A 12,041-nucleotide genomic window follows, 5' to 3' on the forward strand; every position below is an offset into this window, starting at 1 on the left:
TGGGAAGGAGCAAAATGGAGGCAAGGATTGTAGGAAGTTTTCCCCATCAGTTTGACTAAAAAAGAGGTGGAAGACATAGAATAATAGCTATAGGCCATGAGGATGGATACAAGGATGAGGAGTCATAAGGATAAGACGGTGACTGTAGTGTTGACAAAGATAGGGGTGTGGATGGTGACAGAGAGAAGTATAGGGAAGAAGGCTTTAGGACTGATGGCAAACTAAGAAATATCCAGCCTGCCTCACTCCCTCAGACCTGCGCCAACAGCATAAACACTTTCTCTGCCTCTAGTCCTATGACTCAGGATATATCAGCAATTGCCAGAGATAAAAATCAATTAGCAGTAGGATACATGCAGTAGTCATAGAGAAGGGGTGCTGGGCCATGCCCAGACCCATAAAAGGGACCCAGGCTAGGAATCTTAGAGTCATCTATGATATCTCCCTTTCCTCTCACTCATCCATCAGTCGCCAAGTCTTGCCAGTTCTACTCCTCCCATCTTTCTTCTCCTTTCCATTCTACAGCCAGAGTTCTAATCTGGACGTTTTGAAACCACAGGAAAGAAAATGAGCTTTTTTTCTGACTTGGAATCTGGAAAAAAATTGACATGCACTTGATATTAATTTTTAAAGTGCTATTTCAGCCCTAAAGCCCTAAACTTGCTAGTTTAGGAATTTAAAATTTCATTGCTATTACTTAGTTTACCCATTTATAGAATTGGATGTTTGGCATATTGAATTAAAATACAGTTTGTGCGACAGTAAACTGAAATTTAGAGAGGTAAGTACACAGAAGGTTAGCCTCAAATTTAAGAAGATAGCAGCGCAAATTGAGCATTTCATACTGTGGGTCTGATACATGCTCAAGGCTCCGTGCAACTCTACAAGACTATGTGACTGATAGGGCAGCTAGGTGATGCAGCGCATAGAGCACTGGAGTGAGAAGGACCTGAGTTCAAATCCAGCCTCAGACACTTGACACTAGCTGTGTGACCCTGAGCAAGTCACTTAACCCCAATTGCCTCAAAAAAACAAAAAAAAAAGACTATGTGACTGAAGAGTTGCCAATCTGCTTCAGTGGTTGGGGTTTTTCCTTTTGGGAGTTCACATTGCTGAAATAACAAGTCCAGACCAGTACCATCACCCATTCCAAAATAATAAATTTACTCATTTTATTAATTTTTAAATGTTAAAATAATTTGTTTGTAATTAATTAATAATGTTAATGTAGCTGCTGAACTTCAAGGCATCTCAGATCTCTTAGTTTATGAGAAGCAAATAAGCTGAGAATATGAAAAATTTTCCTGTTATAATAACACAAAGTTATTAGGCTTTCTGGATTTATGTTTTCCACAGTGACAAGCAGATAAGGAAAGTATGCATTTTCAGAAAAGGCGCTAAGAAAAAACTGGAGAGAAATATAGCTAAATTCACTGAATACAACTTTTACCACATGGAACTGATAGGGTAGGGGCCCTGGGAACCTCCCTCTCCAGCTCTCCTTGAGTTTTCTCCTTTTTTCACGTGGTCAAGTCTTTGGCGTTTTCCGGAGGTATTGACCCATCCCAGTAACCCACCCAGCTGACCTTTCATTGTGGCTAAACCCAATCTCCCAATTCTGCTACTTCTAACCTAGCCCAGCCCTTCATTATCTGTTACCTCCAGATCAACACCCCCCTCCACTTCCCACCCTTAATTCTATCTAGACCCCATTCTCTGTTGGCCACGTGGTTCAGGTCTCTGGCTTTCTCTGTTACCTCACAGTCACCCTAGCCTACTGGCCACTCCCATCCAGATCCTTTTTCTATAAAAGGAGCCGATTCTTAAAATCTTGCCCAAACCTGATCAGTGTTGTAATAAACCTTGTCTTTGGTTGAAAGAAGGCTTGGGTCGAATTCATTCAAGGCAGGAATTTCATCTCTTGCCCTTGAATTTCAGGATTCCAGCACCCCTAAACCTTACCTGAACTTTGTCTATAATCAGTCTCATTCTCTGAGCTACTCTTTTTTTTTTCCTTGAGGCAACTGGGGTTAAGTGACTTGCCCAGAATCATACAGCTAGTGAGTGTTATATGTCTGAGGCCAGATTTGAACTTAGGTCCTCCTGACTCTAATGCTCTATCCATTGCACCACCTGGCTGCCCTGTGAGCTACTCTTATTGTCACCTTTTGCTTGCTTCATGTACTGTTTTTTTTAAGTCATTGTCACAGATTTCTGTGTCAAACACAGACATCCCCACGCTGAGAAAACTTTATCTTGTCCCTTCTTCATTTATATTGTGATTCCACAGTATCACATAGGGTCATCAATAATTTTTTCAAAAAGCTGGGACAATTTACTTTTTGGCCTTTGTGGTTTTTATTTTTCTTTAGTTTCTTGAAATATAGCTCTGGAAAAGACAGGTTTTTTAAAAGCCCGTAGTGTTCTAAATGGAGCTGCTTGACTCCACCTTAAAATCCAAATCTCTGGGCTTTCATTGAATGGCCAATAGCCCAAGCTTCTGTGGCTCATAGTTTAGATTTTTATGGTTTAGAATGGGTGTAAATAGCAATTGTTTTCTGTTTTGGCCAGAAATTCTCCTTCCCCTCCCAGATTTATATCTTTGTGATGATAAATGGAGCCATCTTTTGTCTCAATGCTTACCCAGCCCTTAATCACTGAATGGGTGTGGCCCCAGACAAACTGAAACCCGGAGAAGACTTTAATTTAGAAAGGCCAAGGTTCCCACTGCATCCTGGAACATTGCCAGTTGTCTTGACCTTTGTCTTTTGGCCTTTGTCTTGCCACTGAACTCCCATGATTCTGAAGGAGAGAGTGAAGCTGACAGCTCTGCCTATGTATATCCAATTCATGTGCAAGTTAATAGGACGTTGGTCTTCTTGAAGAAGGAAGGACTAATAACAATGACAAAAATACGATCATGGAATGCTTAGGCTAGAAGGGCCTTCAGAGAAAATCTGATCACAGAAGAATGAATTCTCAGAGTAAAGAGACCTTACAGGGAATTAACATTCAGCCTGTATCTGAAAAAGAAATTCACTCAGCAGGTAAGAATGGTGGGAAGGGTAGTGGATATCTGGAAACAACTGATATAGAAATGAAAGACATTTTTAAAGGATTCCCTCTACATCGCACCAGATAAGTGGTCATGCAATGTTTCCTTGAAAGACCCTCAATTAAAGAACTAAGCATCTTCCAGGGTAGCCCATTTTTCCTACTTCTGCAGTCTACGACCAAGGAGAACAAATTAATCCCTTTTCTAAATGACAGCCCTTCAAATACTTGAAGGACAGCTATTATGTCTCTCTTCAATGTCTTCTCCAGGCTAAATATGCCTAGTTCCTCCACCCTATGACCTCTGGGAACTTTTGACATCCTGGTTGCTTTTTCCTGAGCACTCTCTAGCTAAATACAACATTTTAGACATGGCCAGACCAGGGCAAAGTGCAACAGGACATATCACCTTCCTGGCCCTGGATACATGCCTTCTTTAATGATGCCTAAAATTTCATTAAGCCTTGGGGCTGTCATGTCACACAGTTGATTCACTGAACTTACAATCCATTAAAGCAGAGGTGTCCCACTTGAGGCCCCCAACGTTCCTGAGCATAGCAGGAACCAAATTAAAAAGTAATTGACACATGTTTAATAAAATCAATAAAAATACAATTAGGACATACTGTTAATTTGTGATTTTCTAAATCAATATGTGGCCTGCAGGAGTCCATTTCTCTCTTTTGATACTATTGCTCTAAAGCACTCAAATGTGCTTCACGCAGACATCTTTCCAGCCAACCTGTCACCATCTTGCACAAAGATGTTGACTTGTTGAAACCAAGTGTAAGATTTTACTTTTGTTTCTATTAGGTTCCATCTCATTAAATTAAGACCAGTGTTCTAGCCTGTCAAAATAATTTTGGATCCTGACCGTGACATCCAACATGTTAACTATCCCTGTCAGCCTTGCACTTTCCACATACTTGGTAAGCACACTACCAAGGCAACATGCAGTCGTGGATGAACTATTAGAATTAGAGTCAAGAGAGTCCCAGGATTGAGCCTTCCTCTGATATTTGCTAGCTATGTTACCATGGGCAAGTCATGTATAAAATGAGGGGGATTATACTAGAAGTCCTCAACAGTCCCTTTTAATTCTAAATCTATGATCTTAATATTTTAGGTCATTTATTCTCTCTGAATCTCAGTTTCCCTATCTGTAAAATGGGGATAATAATAACTCTGACACCTACCTGACAGGGTTATTGCTAGATGTTTTTGTGATGCTTGAATGAGATCATGTATAACCCATGTATAACCCATGACCCAGAGCCTCTCAAGACTGGGCTCACAGAGACATAACCAAGTCTTAGAAACTGACCCCCAAAAGATCATTATGTCTCTTTGATTCATTGCTCTTGAAAAAAAATATTCTTAATATACTCAGGAAATAGTTCATGTTCAGGTTCCTCCACATGTGAGCAAAGAGATTCCCAGCTCCTGTGCAGGCACTCAGAGTCCCAAATTCTTAGCAGGCATGGGACAGGCACAGAAGAAAAACATGCGTAAGGTGCAAAAGACTCACAGGAGCCAGTTGTGGAAAACAGATAAAGTGCTCGAAAAAAACTATCAGCTCTCCCCCAAAAGGAACTAAACTTGGGGTTTGCTATCTTAACATTTCGGTGAGTTCTTCAGTATTCTCCCAAGATGCATAGTATCACTCTGCAGCTTAGATTCTCCCCATCCCCACCCCACAGAGTTAAACAGACTTTGGGGGCTACCAAATGAGCAATCCCCTTCCCATCATTCCTGCACTGAGACTCAGGGGTGGGGAACCTGCAGTCTGGAGGCCACACGTGGCCTTCTAGGGCCTTGGATGCAACCTTTTGACTGTTTTACCAAACACATCCTTTTATGAAGGGGATTTGTTCTGTGAAGTTTGGATTCAGTCAAAGGGCCGCCCTTGAGGACCTAGAGGTCCACATGTGGCCTTGAGGGCGCAGGCTCCCCACCCCTGACTCTAAATAGTTCTCTGGTTTTACTCTTCAAGTAATCCGAATCACAGGAAACATAGGGACTACCCTCGTCGTTCTCTAAAGGGCACGTTATATCAAGAAAGTCTTCTCTTTCTAGAATAGAAGGTCCAGTCCTCAGCCTCTAGAACTTTGTCTAAATTGATGCGCTTCTCCTGGAAATTTCTCAGTGCTCTGGCTGTTACCATATCTTCAATTGTCCCTGCCCAGAAAATCTTCCTTCTTGGGCAAGCAGCCTAGATTTCAGGATCACAATCAAGCTGCTTTCGAATTCTCTACATCCCCTCTGTTTCTGCCAAGGGTTGCCATCAGCTGCTCCAGAAAGTGTGCATTAGTATAGTCAGTCAATCATCTTGACTCTTAATAGCCAATCATCTTGGACTAATGTCTGCCAATTAGTCTTGCATTCCCTGTGGCCATTCCAGAGTTAGTGGGTAAACTCACATTCTTTTGGTTGTCTTCTAAGGCCCAAGCCCTATAGTTTTATTAATTTGATTGGGGGAACTCATTAAATTGATCAGGAACACCTCTCATCAGCCTCTTACATATAAAAATTACTTAGTTGATTATAAAATGCTATGTAAATGTCAGCTATTATTAGCTATGCCTTTCTCTAAGTCATTGATTTAAAAAAATATTAATACAAGCCCAAGCAAAGATCTATAAGACATTCCTGAGTCACCCAACCATTAATGACTATTTGTTGGGTTTGGCCGTTTATCCAGGTCTGAAACCACCATCTCTAATTTATTCCCAAGCCATCACTCTTGCCCTGGTTATGCTATCCTCCCTTTCCTAGCTTAGTGAACCAATTCAACTCTGTATTATCCTCCAATTTCAAATCTCTTCTGGGCCCTGGTCTTACCACCCATCACACCTAGCCAAACCTAAATCCAGGATTACTCTCACCACCTACTTCCTTTGCTCCTATTCACATGCTAGAGAAAAAGTGGATTGTTTCCAACACAATTTTTCTGAGTTTAATCTCAACTAGGCCCTGACTACAGTGAGAAAAACATTTTATCCCTTCCTAATCCATTCCCTATCCCACTCCCCACAGCAGGTGTGTATCTGTGTGTGTTCAGTCATTTTCCATAGTGCCTGACTCTTTGTGACCCCACTTGGGGTTTTCTTGGCAAAGATACTGGAGTGGTTTGCCATTTCCTTCTCCAGCTCATTTTACAGATGAGGAAACTGAGGCAAAAGGGTTAAGTGACTCACCCAGGAGGTCAGATTTGAACTCAAGAACATGAGTCTTCCTGATTCCAGGCCCAGCTCTCTGTCCACTGCTCCACCTAGCTGCCCTAAACTCTTTCATCTCTTCTCAAGCTTTCCACAGTACCCCCTTCCTCACTCTCTCAGCTAAAGATGTTGCATCATACTTCTCTACTAAACTCTCAGAAACTGGGTTTTTTATCTCATTGTTCAAGTGAAATCTCCCTCCCCAAAGTCACCAGTGATCTCTTACTTGCCAAATCTAATGGCCTTTTCTCGATCCTCATCCTCCTTGACCTCTCTGTAGCATTTGACACTGTTGATCACCATCTCCTTCTAGATGTTCTCTCTTCACTAGGTTTTTCCTCCTATCTGTTCAATCACTGCTCAGGCTTCTTTCCTGGATCTTCATCCCTTAATTGCAAGTTCACCCTAAGGCTCTGTCCCTGGCCCTTTTACCTTTTTTTTTTCCCCCCATGAATATAGGTTGTACAAGATTATTTTTTTTTTTTTGGAATGGGGGTAGCCAAGTGGCAAATGGATAGAGTACCTGCCTTGGAGTTAGGAGGACCTGAGTTCAAATCTGGTCTCAGACATTTAATAGCTGTGTGACCCTGGGCAAGTCACTTAACCCCAACTGACTCACTAAAAAAAAGATTATTTTTTTTTCCACGAAGGCCACATTTTTTTAGGATTAAATTATGTATGTTTTTTTTTTCTATCAATGAAAATCCTTCTCTCCCTGCCATCACCACCCCACATTGAGAAAGAAAGAAAATAAAGCTGGGTGGTCTTCTTTTCTCCCTCTATATCAGGGATTCTTAGCCTTTTTGTATTATGGACCTCTTTGGTAGTGTGATGAAGCTTATGGACCCCTTCTCAGAATAATGTTTTTAAATGCACAAAAGAAAATAGAGAGGATTGCAAAGGAAGTCAATTATGTTGAAATACAAATTTTATTTATTTATTTTGCTTTTTGGTGAGGCAGTCAGGGTTAAGTGACCTGTCTAGGGTCACACAGATAGTGTCAAGTGTCTAAGGCTAGGTCAAAATATTTTTCTTTAAAAAAAAGTTCATTAAAAAAAATTTTTTTAAAAATGTTCAGTCCCCTAATTGCAACACTTGCTTTATCCTATCTCATTTGGTGATGTCATCAATTCCCATGGGTCCAACTGTTATTTCTATGCAGATGATTCCCAGATCTGTATGTCCAGTCTCCCTCCTGAGCTACAGTCCTGCATTTTGTACATCTCAAATTGAATATCCTCTAGGCATCTCAAATTCAACATGTCCAAAAGAGAGCTCATTATGTTTCCCCTCAAACCCTCCTTTCTCAATTTCCCAATGGCTATTGAGAATACTGCCATCAGGGCAGCTAGGTGGTGCAGTAGGTAGAGCACGGGCCCTGGAATCAGGAGGACCTGAGTTCAAATCCACTCTATAACACTTTCTAGCTGTGTGACCCTGGGCAAGTCACATAACCCCGACTGCCTCCAAAACCCCTCCACAAACAAACAAAAAAGAACGCTACCATCTTCCCAGTCACTCAGGTTTGCAATCTCAGTCTCAACCTCCTCATTCTTACTCTTTCCACATAGCCAATCCATTGCCAAATGTCGTCACTTCTACTCCACAGCATCAAGTATTCTCCAATCCTCCAGACACAATCCTAGTTCGAGACCCCATCACCTCTTTCTGGGATTGTTGCAGTAACCCTTCTAGTCAATCTCCCTGACTCAAGTCTCCTCACAGATCACTGCAGCCTCCACTTGGTTGCCAAGGTGACTGTTCTAAAGCATAGGTTTGACAACATCATCTACCCTGTTCGATGAGTTCCAGTGGTTTCTTATCACCTCTAAGATCAAATAGAAACTCCTCTGCTTGGCATTTAAAGCTCTTCATAATTTAATCCCTTCCTACTTTTTTAGTCTTCTTTCTTCCACATGTTCTACATTCCAGCAATTCTGTCCTATTTGCAGTTCCTCAAACATAACAATTCCATGTCCCTTTTTGCTCCCCATCCCCCACATCTGGAGGGCCCCACTGCTTTGACTTCCTTTAAGATTCAGTTAAGTTCCATCTGCTCCAGAAGTCCTTTCCTAGTCTCCACCTCCCTCTATCACCACCCCACTCAAAATCTTTCCTCTTAGGGTCTTCTGCATACTCTTAGATTTACTTTAGATCTTAGATCTAAATTTAGATTTATTTTAGATCTTAGATTTACATAACAACTTACCTGTTGTCTTCCCCATTAGAATATAAGCTCCTTGAGGGTGGGGACTGTTTTGCCTTTCTTTGTATCCCCAGAGCTGAGCACAGTGCCGGCCTCATAGTAAGCACTTAATAAATGTTTGTTGGCTTGATTTGACTTGTCTGTCCCCTCTATTCCATCCTCTGTCCACCTGTTGTACCTACTGTCTGTACCATTTGACTCATTATACTTGGGTTGGTATTGTTATTTATATATTTCTAGAATAGTCAAGAGACAGCTAGACAGAGAAAGAGACAGAAACAGAGACCGAGATAGAAATAGAGACAGGTAGTGAGAGGCAAGAAAGAAAGACACAGACTTCAAACTGGTCATGAGGAGGCCCCCAGAGCCATAAGTATGTGGGGAAGAACTGGCACCCCAGTGTATCCCAGCACCTATAACCCCAGAGACTGAGAGGACTTCTTGGATTTTCTCCACAGTTAAACTGAGATTTCATCTATTTACAGCTGTTTCTTTTAGACATCAGTATTCTATCACCTGATCTGATCTGTATAGCTTCCCCAGTGGTTGTTTTACTTGCTTGCTTTGATAAACTAGTTATCTGTAATTGTTTTTTGTGTGTTAAGCTTTGTGGGAGGAGAATTAGGTGGAGGAGATACACCTGCTACCCTCCAAGTCTGGGCAGGACTACTTCTCAGACCTTCAGAGTGGCCAGGCAACATCTTGAACCCCCTAAAGAATCATGCTTCTAGCCTACAAATGTCTGATGTGTAACAAATGAAAACAGGGGAGTGGAGCGTTTGCCTAGTCACAGCTGTCTTCCTGCTCTCCACAAAGGTGGAATTTCCTGAGCTCCCTGGGAGATCGATTGAGCATTCTGGACTTGATACAAAATCCGTGTTTGCCACATGGGTCCCCATTAGACTGGACCAGTCATTTATGTTTAATGGGAATGTACATGTATAGCCTATTACAGATTGCGCACCATCTTGGGGAGGGAAGGGAAGAAAAATTTTAAACTCAAAAGCTTGTGGAAGTGATTGTTGATAAATCAAAATAAATTAATAAAGTAGACTGGACCAGTCAAAACTTATCAACACATAAAGCTCTGTGAGATAGGTGCTTTTATTATCTCAATGTGACAGATGAGGAAACTAAGGCGCGGAGAAATGATATGACTTGCCCATGGTCACACAGCTATTTTAAGTGCTTAAAGATGGATTGGAGGCCATGTTTTCCTGAATCTAAATCCAGCATTCTAGCTATTTTGCCAAGCTGCTTGTTCACACTGACTTTCTCCCATACCACCTAACGCAATCCACTTATTTATTTAATTATCATATGCTAAGCTCCGCTATGCACAAAGCATTTTGCTAAGGGAGATTTTTCCTTTTTGTCAAAGAGCTTACAATCTAACAGTTAATTTTCTCTAAGGGCAGATAGATGGAGCATTAAATGCAGGGCCCACCTGGAGTCAGGAAGACCTAAATTCAAATCCAGCCTCAAACACTCCTGTGTGATGGTGGACAAGTCACCTAACCTCTGTTTGTGTCATCTGTAAAATGGGGGATCTTAATAGTACTTGCCTCTCAGGGTTGATTAAATAGGATAATTGTAAAGTGTTTATCATGATGGCTGGCACACAGTAGGTGATACGTAAATGTTAGCTATTATTATTATCTAGGCCACTTGCTAAGACATATCTTTTTAAAAAAAAAAAAACAATGCTATAGTGGGAGACTACCCTGTCTCTAATCCTGGTTCTATCTTGCTAACTGAGTCATGGTGGCATTAAGCAAGTAATTTTAACTCTCCATGATCCATGTTCCTTTTACTCTTTTAGGAAGAGTTTCTCTCAATTGGTGAATGGATGAACAAGGTATAGTATATAGCCAATGTGGGAATTTTTTACAAGGGTTTTATTTTTCTTTCTTTTTCAATGGAGGAGGGCGGGAAATGGAGGGAATATAATAATAAAAGCACCTATCTCACAGAGCTTTATGTGTTGATAAGTTTTGACTGGTCCATTAATTGAAAAAGTTATTGAAAAAACCTAATTTGTAAAAATAACGGAAATAAAAAAGGATAGGCTTGGACTGGGGGTGGGTGTGGGGGTTGGTTTTGTGATTGCTATAGAAACTGAGTTTGGAACTTTCATGGAATTTTACTTTCCAACTCAAAAAAGGCCCTCGTTACAATGTTCCATAACCGCTGGGTACTTTAAGATGTCCAGATTTCTTAAAGAGCCTCTTTGTTTTTCAGTAAATTCTCAAAGGACTCCACCCTGCAAGAATTTCTGTAAGACCTTTTAATTCTGTTCTTGCTTCATCTTGCAGACAGAAGCAACACTATGAGAAGCGGTTCTATCTCATAACACTCCTTTTACTTTTCTAAAGCTCTTTTCAAGATGGTCCAACTTTACAATGTCAGAGAGAAGCAATTTTAAGCCTTGACATTCACATCTTGTTGCAACTATTTACCCTTTATTCAGGGACATTTTGGCCTCAGGGGAAAAGTACTGAATTTGAGACCAAGGGGACCTGAATTCTAATCCTGATTCTGCTACTAACCAAGAGAGTTATTACAAGAACATAGTGACAAAAGGGAGATTTTCAACCTTCCTACCCTGTGAGGTAAGCAGGGCAAATGATTCTCCCATCTGACAAGGTGCCTTACCCAAAGTGGTATTGGAACCCGGGTCTCTTTACTGCCAATGATGGGGTGACGGGACTTGGACCCCTAAAAGGAAAAGACCATGTCTATGAAAGTAGCCCAGTCCCTGAGTTTTCCTACACATTTCAGTAGCCCAGATCGATGGCATTTTACCCAAGGCATCTGGCCCATCCCAGCTCCACCTCTTACCCCAAAAGATTTGAGGGATGATGGGGTGATGGGACTTGGACCCTGAATTTTCCCATACATTTCAACAACTCAGTCCTAGAACTTTCCCTTGCATTTTCAGCTGGCCAGATCACAGGTGTCTTGCCTAAGGCATAAGGCCCACCTTGATTACTTAATTAGTTTACTTGCTACTCCTTAATCCCATTTTCACTGACTCTTTTCCTCTTTTTTTGCATGTAAGTATCTGTCCCATCCTCATCAACCTGCAGATTCCTTAAAAATCTCACTGCTCCTACAGGTGTTACAATAAACCTTGCCACCATGACTGAAAGAAACTTTGAGTGCTGAATTCATTCCAGGCAGACTCACCTTGTACTCTTACATTTCCGGGTTCCAAGCAACCCTAACCGCAACACCATCACATCATACTAAAAGGGAGCCGTTATGTAGCAGAAAGAGCATTAGATTTGAAGTCAGCAGACCTGAATTCATAGCCTGGCTCCAACATTTAAGTGTTGGCATTGCTGTGTGACCTAAGGCAAGTCATTTAACATCTCAAAACCTCTTTGTAAAATGATGATAATCAGATCAGAATCTTTCCAAACTGGACTCAGTAAATCTGTCTCTGTTGATTAGTCTATCCCAAGATGGCTTAGCTGGTAGGTTTGAGGGGAGGAAGATTGGGAGGGATTGGCAGATTGAGCTGAGTTTTCCTAGTTTCCTAGCCCTCCAGGCTGAACCAG

General features: G+C 41.3%; 1 long non-coding RNA gene across 3 annotated transcripts in view; it reads left to right on the forward strand.

Annotated features, from left to right (window-relative positions):
* Nucleotides 1–11,620, forward strand: part of LOC110202670 (uncharacterized) — a 35,182-nt gene extending 23,562 nt beyond the window's left edge. For all 3 annotated transcript variants that reach the window (XR_002322772.2, XR_002322771.2, XR_002322770.2), the window contains exons 4-6: nucleotides 10,301–10,336; nucleotides 10,949–11,090; nucleotides 11,540–11,620. This is a non-coding gene — a long non-coding RNA (uncharacterized LOC110202670). The remainder of the gene's footprint in view (nucleotides 1–10,300; nucleotides 10,337–10,948; nucleotides 11,091–11,539) is intronic.
* Nucleotides 11,621–12,041: the final 421 nt, after the last annotated feature.

The sequence above is a fragment of the Phascolarctos cinereus genome, unplaced genomic scaffold, assembly GCF_003287225.1.
Source record: "Phascolarctos cinereus isolate Bilbo 61053 unplaced genomic scaffold, phaCin_HiC Scaffold_4;HRSCAF=312, whole genome shotgun sequence".
Classification (NCBI taxonomy): Eukaryota; Metazoa; Chordata; class Mammalia; order Diprotodontia; family Phascolarctidae; genus Phascolarctos; species Phascolarctos cinereus.